Consider the following 15,999-nt stretch of genomic DNA (forward strand, 5'->3'; position numbering starts at 1 on the left):
ACAGCAGGTAGCTCTGTAAAACTATTAGCTCAGTGTTTAATAGATGCCCAAAGCAGACAGAATTAAGAATTATTTGTAAAGGGATAAAAAAGAAAATAGAAAATGTTGTTATGCCACTGTTTAAATCCCTCAGATATCTTTAATCTAGTTCGGTGTTCCCTTGTCTCCAGAAGAATACAGTAGTATTGGAAAAGATTGAGAGACAGAAAACAATGAGGACCAAAGATAGTGAAAAACTAAGCAGAATAACACTCCTCATCTTGGAGAAGTCACTGAGGTAAAGGATACAACAGATGTCTATAAAACAGCAGTAACATATAGTGGATGAAATGAATAGAAACTATCTCATCTATACAAAGACCATCAAATAAAACTAGCAAGTAGGAGATTAAAAACAAGCCACAGGGGTGCTTTCTCATATGTGTGGCTGTCACAGGACATTGTGGATGCCTAAAGCTTATCTAGGTTCAAAAGTGATGAGCAAAATTAATGAAATAAAATTGACAGGATTCTATTAAACACAAAGGTATCACCTTTCATTTGGGAAGTCCCAGAGACATAAGTCACTGCTGGCAAAGGAATGTACAAGGAAGGTGTCACCATATGCTGCCCTGTTCTTACATGCCTCCCTATGCATCTGTTGTTGGTCAGTGTTGGAGGCAGAGCTGAATGGATTTTTCTCTGACCTGATAACAGTGCTCTTATGCTCACACAACTAGTGTTACCCTTTGGGTAAGGGATTTAGGACTGATACTGTAGAATGCTATTGTAATGCTTAAAATGTACATTCAAGACCATGGCAGCATGATTCAGAAGACCTAAATTAGGCAGGGTTATCCTATACTGTCAGTTGGGCAAGACTGGGACCACACCAAGGCTCTTGAAAATTTTAGCACACTCTTCTTGATTTTTAATTGAAAAAAAAATCACATGTTAATAAGAATATTTATTGTAAAATGGATGTGGTTTTCAAAGAGGAATACATAAAGAAAAATATATTCCTGCTCCCCCAAAATGATCATTTGCTAAGTGGAGACTAGAACTTTTAATTTTAGATATTATTGTATCAAACAGCAATATAATACAATATTATCTGGTGCCATTGTATCAAACAGCAATATAATACAATATTATCTGGTGCCACTTTTTCATCTGATATTGATGATTCATACAAAGTCAGATAATTTCATCCCAGATAATATGAAACAAAGTTGTTACTTGATGAGTCAGTTTCCAGTAATGAAATACGAACATATACCAGAATTCACTATATAACAATATTAGATCTGTAAGCTGTAATACACTTCTCAGGATATCCAATATAGACTTGGAACTACCTCCCATGTTAAATTAAAATGCTCTTCTTTTGCTGTTGCTCATCATTAAATGTGTTGAATACTGTGTTCTTACCTGGGGGATTGTGGAAGCTTGTAATATTTATAAAGGGAAGAGCCACTCATCTCAGGGCCATTTCTGTTGTATGTATTATTTATCTCCTGATCTATCCCCTCCCATGTTCACTGTCTTTAAGATATATGATTAATAATACATTCCATGCTGAACAGTGTGGGTTATATTCCCAAATATATATATATTCAGGCCATTTCTATGCAAATGTCACAGAGAAGATTTTTTATCAACCAAAAATGTACATATTCTCTACTTCATCCATTCATTTTACATTTGTTTTTTTAGATTAATTATTCTATTTCCCTACATGAGAAATTTTCAGCTGGGCACTCCCAAAGGGATTTTGTAACCAATGTAGACAGACTTTGTTCTTTAATACATATGAGAAGTAACTGTAGAAAATAATTTGAGAGTGATTCAGAAAAAAAAAAAAAAAAAATCTCCATTTTGTTATTTTGTTTCCTTAGACAATATTTAATTTATCATTAATATATGAAAAAAATGATAAAGAATGTTGTAAACTTCTTACAGTATACCATAGCTGTGTCAGAAGGGAGCATACATTGGCTTCGTCTAACTTTAATTAATATTCAAGTACATTTGGAAATACTTTTACTACAAACAGAACCAAAAGTCCTTATTGTGGCAATTCTCCTCTTGATACGCTTTCACTGATGGAAATAGGACTGGGTGCTTTTAATCTCATTTTCTGGGAGGAGAGGAGGGGAGGGGAGAGAAGGGAAGGGGAGGGGATGGGAGGGGAGAATAAGGCATTAGAGATGGTTAAAGAGAACTAAAACTGCCTGTTCTATTCTTTGTTGGTGCAGCAGTACTTTGAGTACTGTGTGGAGTTTGGGGCACCACAATGTAAGAAGGATATAAAACAATTACAGGGCATCCAAAGGAGGGCAACAAAGATGGTGAAGAGTCTACAGGGGAAGACATGCGAGGAGCAGCTGAGGTCACTTGGTATGTTCACCTTTGAGAAGAAGAGACTGAGGGGAAACCTCATGGAGGCCTGCAGCTCCCTCACAACGACAGCAGAGGGGCAGACGCTGATCTTTGTTGATCCCAAGCTAACAGCATGAAACTGTGTCAGGGGAGTTTCAGGCTGGATATTAGGATAAGGTTCTTTACCGAGAGGGTGGTCAGGCACTGGAACAGGCCCCACTGTGAAAACATCCCAGCACCAAGCCTGCTGGAGTTCAAGAAGCATTTGGACAGTACTCTCAGACATATTATCTGATTTTTGGGTGGGCCTGTGTGGAGCCAGGAGTTGGACCCCATGATCCTTGTAGGTCCCTTCCCACTTGGGATATTCTATGATTCAAATTTTGTATTATAAGAGAGGTCAAAGTCTGTAACCTGAAATTTGTTGTTGTCGTTGTTTTGTTTTAGATCTACCACTCCCTCTTTCCAGGCCACCTTGTCCTAATACTGCAACTTGTTGCCCATTTTCCAGCAATATACATCCATTTTACTGAGAATACATCAGTAATAGTCACTGAGTGTGTTTACTTTCAGCATAGTTTTCAGGAATAGCTAATGCCCCCAGTAAGACCAGTCCTTCTGTGGCAGCACTACCCCAGCAATGCACAGACCCTCATAATCAGAATCCAGACTCTAGGGCTAGAGAAAGAAGGGGGTGAAATACAAGGACTGTAAGATAACTGTAGAAGAAAATGTATAAGCATATTTTACTAAAATAAATTAAAAATCCTTCCATTGGATTCAGTAAGCCTAGATATGCATAATAATTTATGTATAAGTAGTCATGACACCAGAGGTACATAATAAGGTCCCTGATAAGTTGAAAAGGCCCAGTGCATATGGTCTTAACTCACTTTTTAAAGCAATTTTATTCTCAGATAGTTTAATTAAGCTGATCTTCAATCTTGAATTTTAATTTAGATTTTCACTCTTGAGTCAATGATCAATTGAAAGAGGATACCAAACATCATAAATGAAAAAAGTTTGAGAGAAAACAACTGCACTTGGTCTCCAGTCTGAAACGTGAGTCTCTCTTTAGAGTGCTATTACAGATCCAGATTTCTCCGCTAACATCCCTTGTTTAGCAGAAGTGTGCAGCACATTCTTCAACTGTTTAAGAAAAAAGTGCTAAGAACTGCAACCCATACAAGAAAAATCTCAGTGAACTCTCCTTCTGGAAATACAAACCTTATGAGAGACCTCAAGCCACATACCCCAAATAACTGCTGACTCATGAGAAGCTTGTTCCTTGTCTCCATACAACTGCTAACTCTCTTAGGTCTTAGAAGTTAATCACAGATTACGATGCCATTACAGAAAAGACATCATTTGACAGATAGGCAGATGTCAAGCTAACTTGAATGACTTTTTATAAAAGCCATGAGTAGGGATAAATATTGATTCTCTCAACTTTTCAGCTGATCTCAGTAGGAGTTATACATATAGAAGGACTGCAGAACATGACCGAACATTGCTGGACTGGACATAAGATGAGCAAAGAGCTTATTGTAATGATAAGAAATTACCTGGCATAGAAATGGGACTGCCTGATAAACAGGGTAGGAACAGGACAGGAACAGAACACCAGTTTCTAGAACTCTTCCCAGAACAGAAGAATTATTTGGCTATCTCATCCCAGGAGCTAAATCAGGTGGATGTTATCAATTCTTTCCCAAGCAAGTCTACAAGTGTAGAGATGACTCACAAAGACTAAGGAAAACAAGGAGATTCTTATAAAGTGCTAGCTCATTCTTTTTCCTCCTTAATAGCAAGTATTAAAGCAGAGAATAATAGCAGAGAATATTTATAGGGGGAGATATTAGCTGTTCTTATTAAACCAATTTCTGTGTGTTTGTAGGTTTGCATTAAAGAATGTGGATGTGTTCCTCTGTTAGAGATTAGTAGACTGAGAACAAGGTAGGTACTTAATCTGTTTACAAGTTCACCATACACATCTTGGGTATCCTCTTCTGTAGTCTAACAGCTGAACTCTTCAGAAGTTGCAAGATGATAAAAAGAAGACTGATGACTTTGTAAAGTTATATATTTTCTTAAGTGATCCTTCAGCATCACTCTTTTGGTCTGAAAGGTCAAGAAAAGTTTTCAATACTAGGAAAAAAAATCATAAACTCTACTCTCCATCAGTGTTTTGTTGTTGTTGTTTGTTTTGTTTTGTTTTGATGGGCAAGAATATGAAGATATGAGAAGTGTAGATTAAATTCTGGATGCTTAACCTGATTTGTAAAAGGGATCTAATTTTAAGAACCTGCTTTTGTCAGACTTTTCAGCAGAAAACATAAGTCATTTTTGACTTATTGACTGAGTCACTGGTCAATTCTCCTGTCACAAAATTTCAAATGGAAACTACTAGGAATGAAAAAAATAGCACTCTGCCTTCCCACGTTTTGAACTCCAATACTGGTCTAACAGATCATTTGTTATTCAGACTTTTATAGAAGCAACTCTGTTTCAGCCATAATATTTTGCCTGATTGTTTGTGACATTCATTTCTAGATTTCAGAATAGCATGGTACACCTAATATTCTTGGTTTGTAGTCAACTCTGTTACAAAATTCTGACTCTCTGCATATGACAGATACTCATTAAGGAGGGGTTTATGGCTTAGCATTGCAATTACAATCTCTAGGGGAGCTTGTTTGGCCTTTCTATGAAAACATGGCCTGGTTAATAAGCATTGTTAAGGCAGAAATGTGAGTGTCTGTAGCTGAAACACACAAAACTGCCTGGATGGCTTTTGCCCAGACTGGCATTGCTAAAAAGGAAGATGACCATTATATGGTTTAATTGCAAAGGGACTTTTGAAATAAAAAATTCATCTTGAAAAAAGTATTAAAAATATGAAAAAAAATAACAGTAGTGGGGTGAACAGTGAGTGTTCTGACTATTCAGTCTGACTGACAGACAGAAGAAGAAAAGCAGGAAAAACCTGTTTTAGTGCTCCCAGAAGCTGTTCCACAGTACCTCCAACCTGTCCAGGCTAGTTTGAAAATCCTTCCCCAGGATACCATGGGGGGCCAACAAGGGGCAGCAAGCAGGGAACCCAGGGTGTGACCTGCTGGGGTTTCTCCCCTGCATATACATAGGGGTTGCAGGGAACAGCATGGACATGCCTAAATTGGGAGCAACAACATCTACCATGGAAGGGGGATGCAAGTAGGTACTGCAAACCCTGATATGCATGACTAAACCCCACACTATTTGTGAGGAGATGTGTAGCTGTGAGCTTCTGTACATTTGGGTATGATTAAAATTTTTTTGAGTTTAGTCTTTGAGTTTAGTCTGAGTTTAGAGATATGTAGTTGCATATTAAGATTTATGACTGATACTGCAGTTTATCTGCTGTATTGCTGATCCTGAATGCACATTTCATTGAGTGTTAGTTCATATGCTAACTGCTTCTATTCTAGTTTTGTTCAAACAAGTTATATTGAGATTTTTTTCCCCTGTGACACATACCTGTTTTATTTTTTAGGTAGCAACTTGAAAATATGGATAGGAACCTCTGATTACACGAATCTTGAGGACGCATTAGGTGACAACACTGTTTAAATAATAATCAAAAGCACAGCTTGAAATAATTAGAATTATCAGTAAATAAATAAATAAATAATAATAAAAAAACCAATAACAGCAAAACACAAACAAAATAAAATGCAAGCCAGTAAAGTTGAATACACCTCAATAACCTGAAGGCAAAAAACATATAAGAGTCATAAATCCAGAACTAACAATGTCATAGTGCTATTTGAACCAAAACTTCATTCTAAGCTTTTTTCCTGGGAACTGATCCCTATCACTTTCTATCAAATTGCTGTTATGATAACACTACATTAGTAACAGCCTAGGAATAGAAGGCTCTAAACATTTACATATTTTATCAAGAGAGTTGATCACAGCGACACGCTCCTTAACCAAACAATAAAAGACAGGAAGAAAAAGGCCTGCTGTTTTCTGATCTCTTTTACACATTGTCATTCTTGCTTTAACTCATTTTTCCATAAAAATATCTCTGTGATAGGGAATGCAAGATGATGATAATGAATAAGCACAAACCACTGACTAAATGACAAATTGTGTGCACTCAGCAGACCAGGCTGCTTTTAATTTTTTTGGCCAATTATTTCAATGTACTGCAGGAAAGGACATCAGATATGTGGCCATACAGCTGTGATTGTTTCCATTAAATATGCAAATGGTTTATTATCATATGTCATAAACTCCACATCATCTTCAGCACAAATATGAACATGGTACTGCAAGGGACTTCATAGATTAATGAGTTCAGTCTCTGATTTTACAGGCAATTATGTTACACATCCCATTTCATAAACTAATCAAACTTTAAAATTAATTAAGCTTTTTGCCCAATTTGTATTGGACACTTTTCCAGACTCATGGTTCTCAGAAACATTATTTTAATTTCCAACATAAATTTTATTCAGCTCCAGTTTATTTTCATTTATTCTTATGCCAAATAGCCTTTCCCCTCTTGGATGTTTATCATCACTGATATATTTACAGAAAGTTAGAATAATCCCTACTTAACCTTCATTTCACAAGGCTAACAAGCCAACCGGTTTTAGTCTCTTCATAAGAGAAGTTTTATATTTCCTAGTCATTCATGAATACCTTTCTCTACACTTAATCCGATCTGTTATTCTTTGTCAAATAAAGATTGTCCCCACTACTCCTGTGGGATATAGGAACTGGGACATCCAAGGATGTTGTCTTTTTTTTCTTAGTTACATCATATTGGTGACAATCAGTCTGAGATCAGTCAGCTCTACAAGCTTTATCTCTTTATCATTACTATGTGATGAAATCCTACTTTACAGCAAAACTGTTATAGCAACAGTGCATGACTTTGCATTTTGTACTTTGGAATTTCATCTCATCTTTGTTCTAATTCTCAGGAACGTCTCTCATTTCTTCCTTCCAGTACAATAGAAAAAATATTACTTTATATTAATGATGACTCCAAAACTTGCACTGTTGGTAAATTTTATTACTATCTCCCTATTTTTTTATTTTTGCATAGGGAACTAAGGAAATCCTTAAAAGCCACTAATAAATTCTTTTCATTCAGTATTTTCTGGGTTTATTACACTTCAGATATCTACCTTCTACTTTTTATGGTTCTTCACTTTCTAATTTAACTCAGTATTTTCTTTTTGTCACCACGTCAAATACTTTGACTGAAATCCACGTGTATTAGAGCTACCATCTTCTTATTTGACTGTCAAATTTCTTTCAATAGCAGATCAGGCATGATCTATTTTTGCTAACCTGGCTTTGTGCATCTTTCTGTATTCCGCTCACCTTCCTTTCTGTGTTTTTTTGTTTTTTTTTTTTTTTTTTTTGCTTTCTTTCTTTTATTGCTGTTGTTTGTTTTTGTTTGTTTTTTTTGCTTGCTTGCTTGTTTTGTTTAAAGAAAGAATCCCAAAGCCTTCTGTATTAACATTACATATTAACATTAGCTTGTAGTAGGGTAGATCATTTCTCCATCCTCCCTTCCTAAGTATAGGTGTTAATTTGGTATTCTCAAACAAGGCGTTAGATTTATCTTGATAGATTTATTCAAAATACTTGCTTCTGGGCCTGTAATTTCATGTCCCAGCTCTTTCAGAAATGTAGGTTAGAAATTATTCAGTCTCCCCACTCTTGAAAACATTCAACACTGTTAATTTTGCTTCTCTTCACCTTATTTCTTTCCACATTTTCTTACCCTTTTATTGAGCAAGGAGACCTTTGCTATTTCTTTTAATAGTTTTACAAGTCTATCAGAACTTGCCTTTGGGAAACCTCGTTTTTCCTCTCTATGTGTCATGTCTCCTGCAACGCTGCTTTTATCAGCCCCTTTTTTTCCCTCATGTTTTTTTTTTTTTTTTTTTTTTTAATTTCTTGATATTATTTATCCAGTTATTTTCTAAGCTATACAGTTGTATGTTTTCTGCTTTCATTTGGGATATTTTGTCACTGAATTTTTAAAATTCCAAATCAATATTTTATTTTAATTCCTGCAGTCTTAACTCCAACTGATTCTACTAGTTGTCTTAGATTCTTAAAATTTTCTTATTTAATATTAAGAACCTTATTTATTCATACATTCAGTGCAAATAAAGTTAGCTTGCTAACATTGATTCAGTTGCATTTTCTACAAACAGATTAGTATATAGTGTCCTCATTTCACATGATAACTATTTCCAAAAAAAAAAAAAAGTATCAGCTGTTAAGGGCCAGGGGCTATTAGGTGAATATAATCTTCTAATTTTCCCATTCTTGAATAATCAGACTTTATTAGTAGTAGCAGTATTTAGTTTCCAGTCATATCTGGAAACTGAAGTCTCACATATTAACACAGTTCAAATAAATATTTGAGTATATCTGTGACACTAAAATGTCATAAATGGTGACACTAAAATGTCATTAAGAGGCAAAATATGTGAACTCGGGAAAAAAAAAATCCACTCCTGTACAATTTTAGACACCACATCTGGTGTAGGTCTAGCCAGCTCAGAGTGTAGAAGAGGAATGTCTGTCCATTTGTACCTGCGCAAAAAGTCATACTTTTCATTTAACCAGTGCTGTTACAGTGATTTCTGTTTCTATCTGTATCTGACCTCAAGGATCAAGAGGAGTCCCCCAGAAATAATATAACAAGATATCTTTACCATCTTAGATAATTTTCACCTAAACACACTCTATTTTCCAGAGGTAGTTGGATTTCCTAATTGAACCTCCTGGAACTGGCTGCAGAGTATACAGCACACCTTGACTGATGGTCAGCTGTAAGATGGAAGTTTAAAGCTAAATAGTGTGACATCCTACTTCAAAATGCACTGGAAATTGAGATTAATTTCAGTCCATTTCTCAAGCAGATCCAGGCTGTATATTATGCAAAAGAGGATCCCCAGGAGAGACATAAAGAAGTAAGACTGTCCAAATTGCTAGTATGATGTGGCCTGGTTTCCTTGAAGAAGAGACTTGTTAAGGTAAGTTTAGTATAATCATTAACGTCTTTCACCTTTATGCATTTATTTTTCTATGAAATTGATGGTATACACTGTAGTGGCTAACAATACATACAAAAATAGCAAGGGTTTCCCTGGTGAGATAATGATCACACTAGCACCTCTATTAAAAACAAAAACAAAACAAAACAAACAAAAAATGTATTGAAGTATTTTCAAGTTCATTCTTCAATGCAATCAAGAAGCATTACAGTTAAGCCAGTGCTCCTACTGAATGCCTAAAGAAAACAAAACAAAACAACAACAACAAATTATTACAGATACCAGTAGTATATCTCTTTGCCTACAAAAGAGGCTGATTAAACATTATTTTTGTCCAATTTTCACATGTACTTACCAATTTAGAATGCATTAATCATGTAAAAGAAACATAGATGGAATATATCAGGTTTCAGACTTAGAAAATAGACAAAACTATAACTACCTAAGAGTTAGTAAGAAAATACTCACCAGAGGTTCGACTGGAAATAAATTTTTACCTTTGACAAACACATGAGAACGGGAATTAGTGGATAGTCCATTTTTATGCTTCAGTGTGTCAGTTCATAAATTTTTACTTCTATGTGCATGTAAGTTAATGCACTTTAAATAAGCCTAAACAAAGGCAGCACATTTTCTGTGGATGGTGGTTCCAATCTGAACATACAAAACTAAGAAGCCTTTCTGTTACTTCATCCTTTCTGTTTTCTTTATACAATTATTCACTTGAACAAGTTTCTTAAGTAGAATATACACTGTAACCACTAACTTGCCTTTTTAAAGTGTAGTCATGGGAATCCTGAACAGTTAAGTGGAAGTATTCTCTCTAGAAATCAAGTTACAGAAGCTATATGCTTCATTTCAAGCTACAGAAACAAACACTGTGACCTCTGTGTACAATCACAGTAACTAGGATTTGGTATACCCAGAATGAACTGCTCAAAAAATCATCAATCATACAAGAATCCTTTGGAGAAATTGTTATTGAGTACAATCTTCAAAAACACATTCTGCTTTTGCCTAATACTGCATGTGGAGACTTAAGTTTTATTGATAAGGATTTAGAGATAAAGTCATAGAGTGCTTACTCATAAAATGCTCAGCTGTCTCCCCTGTTTCATGAACCATTTCTTCACTCTTGCATATTTATTAAAAAGTTTAAATACTTTTATCCCATGCATTTTGATCTATTCATATGAAAAAAATACAATAACTTTTCAGCGGCTGCACCATTAAGTACTGAAATTCATTCAAACGCATTGTATAACTGCCTATAATAAAAATCTCAAAAATTAGAGGGTAACAGATAAAATGATTATTACATGAATTTTAAAAATGTAATGAAATGCAGCTGATTCTTCTATTAGATAACGTCTGATTTTACAATGAATTCAGACCACTACTATGACTTTTATAAGCTCATCAGCTGATGCTTGAACCACGCCTTTGCTACAATTTGAAAGCTTTTTTTCTGATGAGTTTCAAAACAGAAACACATGCAAGCCTGCAGTAATCTCATTCCCATGGAAATCACCTGGACTGAAACACAGACTCTAAATGAAGCACTTACCCAAATATTCTCTTGACTATTCTCTTCCTAAAGGATAAAATTAGGTATATGTGTCCCAGGGTTACATGCATGATTATGTGCCCCTTTGAGTATTTAAACTGCTGAATTCCAAGTATTGGTCTTCATTGATCTGCTCCTTAGATTTGCAATATATTTCTGTTGAAGAATGGCATAGACTATCCAGATGTCTTCTGAAGCAGGAGGCAGTTTTATGGGATGCATCCCAGGTAAGAAAGAATGTGGCCCTGCACTTCATCTATGAAATAAGGATATTGGTGGGGTTCCTCCAAATTACTGGAAAATAAGTGTAGCAGTTTAACCAAGCTGGCAGCTAAGCACCACACAGATGTTTGCTCACGCTCCCCCCACCCTTGTCTCAATAAAGACAGTTTATTAGGATAGAAAATAAAGGAAAATAATAATAATAATGATGATGATAGTACTACTAATAATAATGTGTAATAATGTGTACAAACAAGCAATGCACAATGCAATTGCTTACTACCTGCTAACCAATGACCAGCCTATCCCCCAGCAGTGGTTCCCCCACCCTGGCCAGCCACCACATATTAATTGCTCAACATGATGTCAGATGGTATGGAATACCCCTTTGGCCATTTTGGGTCAGCTGTCCTGGGTCTGTCCCCTCCCAGCTCCTGCTGTATGCCCAGCCTGTCCACTGGCAGGACAGAGTGAGAAGCTGAAAAGTCCTTTAGCTTAGTGTAAGCACTGCTCTGCAGCAATTAAAACATCAGGGTGTTATCAACATTATTCTCATCCTAAATCACAGAGCACCATACCAGCTACTAGGAGGTAGTTCTAACGTAGCCGAAACCAGGACAATATGGTGCAGAAGCACTTAAGAGGCCATATGGTCTATCGCTTTGCCAATGATTGGCTAGCAATACTGTGCTTCATGTACCTCAGGATATGTCTGGCCCTTTTAGCTGCCAGGGCAACCTGTTGACTCGTATTCAACTTGGCTTTGACTGAAAGCCTCAGATCCCTTTCCATGGGGCTGATCTCCAGCCTCTTGTCCCCTAGTTTGTACATGTATAAGGGTTGCCCCATGCCAGGTGCAGAATCTGGCACTTTCTCTTGCTAAAATTTATGTGGTTGGTCATTGCCTGAGCTCTCTAATTTGTCAAGATCTTCCTTCAAGGTTTCTCCAACCTCAAGGGAGTCAACAGCAAGCTCCATACCTTCCAGCTCCTCTGTTACATACAGCATCAACCCCTGCCTTACCTGCTCTGCCTGTCCCTTCTGAAGAGCCTATAACCATTCATCATAACACACCAGTTACAGGACTCTTCCCACCAGGTTTTGCTTACACCAATGGTGTTGTAGTTCTGGGACTGAGTCAAGGCTTCTTGTTCCTCTTGCTTGTTCTTCATGCTGCATGCAACAGTGTAGAAACATGCAAATGTGCTTCATTGTACTCAGCACCTCGTAGAGCAGACTGAGGGATCTCACTAACATGCAGTTTCTCAAATTTTGGTGTGCCATTCCATAACTCTTCAATGGTGTTTAGTTTAATTTTACCCCTTCCCCCTCTAAATCTAGTTTAAAGCAGTCAGTCCTGGTAACTCCTGCACAAAAATCCTTTTCCCTTTCTGTGAAAATTGCATCCTATCAGGCAACAGCAAGTCCGATGTTGTGTAGACCATCCCATGACTGAGAAAACGAAAATTCTGATAATAACATCAGCCTTGGAGTCATGTATTGACCAGCTGCATTTGCCTGTTCCTTTCAGTATTGTTCCCTGCTACTGGTAGATAGAGGAACACGCTACCCGTACCCCTGCTCCTCTGACCAATTACGTTAAAAGCCCTGAAGTCCCTTTCACTTTCTTTTGGACTTTTCTATACTACTTCATAGTTGCCAACATAAAAAGCCAACAATGAGTAATAATCAGAAGGCCATATAGTGCTAGTGAGTTTTCTAGTAACATGTTTTACCTGAGCCCCAGGAAGGCAGCAGACTTCCTTCCCTATAGGGTTGGTGCGCTTGGTATATCAGCCTTCTGTTCTCATCAGAAGGGAGTCACCTATGACAACAGCATTTCTTTTTTCCAGCATGGAGGTGGTTGTGATACAGGGGATAAGCTGACTTGCCCTAGGTAACCCCCCTTCCAACCTGGACAGACCTTCATCTACATCATCGTTTGCCTGTCCATCAAGTTCCTGAGTCTCACGCCTGCTGTGTAAGGGCACCAGGGAAGGCGAGGTAGGAAGGGAGGGGATATACAGGAAGGTGGTTCACCTGCTGCCCTGAGCTGCAACTAGCTTCCATTCCCCACAGTCTCTTAGATCCTCTCCTGCCAGCTGGCAAGAGGGTAAGGTATCCTTCATTTCATTTACTGTGACTAGCTGATGCATCTGTCTCAGGGATGATTCCACCAGTCGGTCTCCTTCTCTGACTCTCTAATGCTCCTCACTCAGCCTGCCCACCACCTTCTGAAGCTCTGCCACCATGCTGAACAGTTCCACCTGGGCACACCTCCCACAGGTGTGCTCACTGCTGCCATCTGACCCTGACAGAAAGCTCAGGCACACCCTGCGGCTTGGGACCTGGGTAGTCCCATGTTCCCTTGGGAGCTCCATCTGGGTAGTTATGGTGATTCCCATGGTTGGAGTGGCCACAGAAGGCACAGAGGACATGGCTTTCTGCTGGGGAAGATGCCATGACTCCACATAAGTGGGTCACAACCACTGGTTGAAGAAGCAGTGACAGTGCCCTCCCTGCAGGCCCTCACACACAAACCACTGTGCCACATCCTAGCTGCCATACTGCGGCCTGTTAGCCTGCTCTGATCACTCATGCTCCTCTGCTACACTATGGGACATGCCTGCACTGGAGCTGATCACCTTGGTGAGTGTTTTAAATATGATTACAGAAAAACAGAGCAAAATAAAACAAACAAAAAACACAAAGTGTTGCAGTATAACAAAAAACTTAAGTATCTACCTACCTTTGAACTTCTACTTAAATATACTTTCATTTGGTAGTCCCGGAATTACTACATCTCAGAATTTGTATTCAACCCATGGTGAAATTCCAACAATTCTTGTGTCAGTCAAGATTTTGTCACTGATTTCAATGTTGGAAGGGTTTCACCCTCAGACCCTAACAGTTGGCAGCTGAGAAAATATGTGCTTATCTTAAAAAAAATAAAATAAATATTGTCAGCATTTCATCCTACTCTCTTCTGATCTGCCCTTATTAAAGAAATCTATATTCTGTCTCCATCAAGTCACTATTCTCTCAAATCCTTCCTGAACACTCTTTTGTTCTTTGGGGCCTACAAGAAATGAGTTAACAATGTTAGAAAAGCAATTTATTCTTTCTTTCTCCCTCTCTCTCTCTGTGTATACATATATACACATAAATGTGTATATGTACATATATATACACCAATATATATAAAATATCTAGTGTATGGTATTTTATATCCTGTGGTTTCAATGCACCTTACCTTAGCCATGTCTGCCATGTAAGTGCTTTCTGATGATATCTGTCTATATTTTGTGTCTCGTGCAGGGGAAAACTGCTCTCACATTGCTTTACAAAAAGAACAGGCCAACTATTATATTGCTCCTAACTACTTGAGAGCTGAGTGACGGGATATGCTTTATTGTGACAGGGACATCCACAATTCCAGGATGCTCTGGCTGACATGCAGAATTATGGGAGCATAGCTCCAATACAGCTGGCTTGGCTGTGCTAAGTGTGTTTTTCCACAGAAAGAGAAGGACCTGACATGTGGGTTGTATGCTGTTTCCTCTGTGATGTGTATCACATTTACAGAAACCTTCTTCACTTGATAGTGCTGGAAGTCACTCAGTGTCTCAGGAGTATGGCTGATGTGAAGACTAATTATATACATACATAATATTTCTTTGTTAAGCTCACAGTGTGGCAGGCCAGGTATGGTGAAAATTGATCATTCTTTGTACTGTATACCTTGTATTGAATGATTTGCAAGTATTTTCTGACTTAAAAATAAAACAGTGTTTGACATGAGTGGAGCTTGAAAAATGGTGCAAGAAGGAAGAGGAACAAGACATTGACTTGCTTGACAATAGTCATATTGAAACTATACATTAGGTTTCTAGGCTACTTTGTCTGTTTCGTCAACTGCATGAAGTTTAACAAGGCCAAGTGCCGGGTCCTGCACCTGGGGCGCAATAACCCCAAGCAGAGCTACAGGCTGGGAGAGGAATGGTTGGAAAGCTGCCAGGCAGAGAAGGACCTGGGAGTGATGGTGGATAGTCGGCTGAATATGAGCCAGCAGTGTGCTCAGGTGGCCAAGAAGGCCAACGGCATCCTGGCTTGTATTAGGAACAGCGTGACCAGCAGGGCTAGGGAGGTGATCGTCCCCCTGTACTCAGCTCTGGTGAGGCCGCACCTCGAGTACTGTGTTCAGTTTTGGGCCCCTCGCTACAAGAAGGACATCGAGGTGCTTGAGCGGGTGCAGAGAAGGGCGACGAAGCTGGTGAGGGGCCTGGAGAACAAGTCCTACGAGGAGCGGCTGAGGGAGCTGGGCTTGTTCAGCCTGGAGAAGAGGAGGCTCAGGGGTGACCTTATCGCTCTTTTTAGGTACCTCAAGGGAGGCTGTAGCGAGGTGGGGGTTGGCCTGTTCTCCCACGTGCCTGGTGACAGGACGAGGGGGAATGGGTTTAAGTTGAGCCAGGGGAGTTTTAGGTTAGATGTTAGGAAGAACTTCTTTACTGAAAGGGTTGTGAGGCACTGGAACAGGCTGCCCAGGGAAGTGGTGGAGTCACCATCCCTGGAAGTCTTCAAAAGACGTTTAGATGTAGAGCTTAGGGATATGGTTTAGTGGAGGGCTGTTAGCGTTAGGTTGGAGGTTGGACTCGATGACCTTGAGGTCTCTTCCAACCTAGGAAATTCTGTGATTCTGTGATTCTGTAATTATCTGGAACCTGTGTTCCTTTCCGTGGAAGGGGAAATATCACCTACACCATCTCATTGGAACTT

The sequence above is a fragment of the Aythya ferina genome (genome assembly GCF_964211825.1).
Source record: "Aythya ferina genome assembly, chromosome: 3".
Classification (NCBI taxonomy): domain Eukaryota; kingdom Metazoa; phylum Chordata; class Aves; order Anseriformes; family Anatidae; genus Aythya; species Aythya ferina.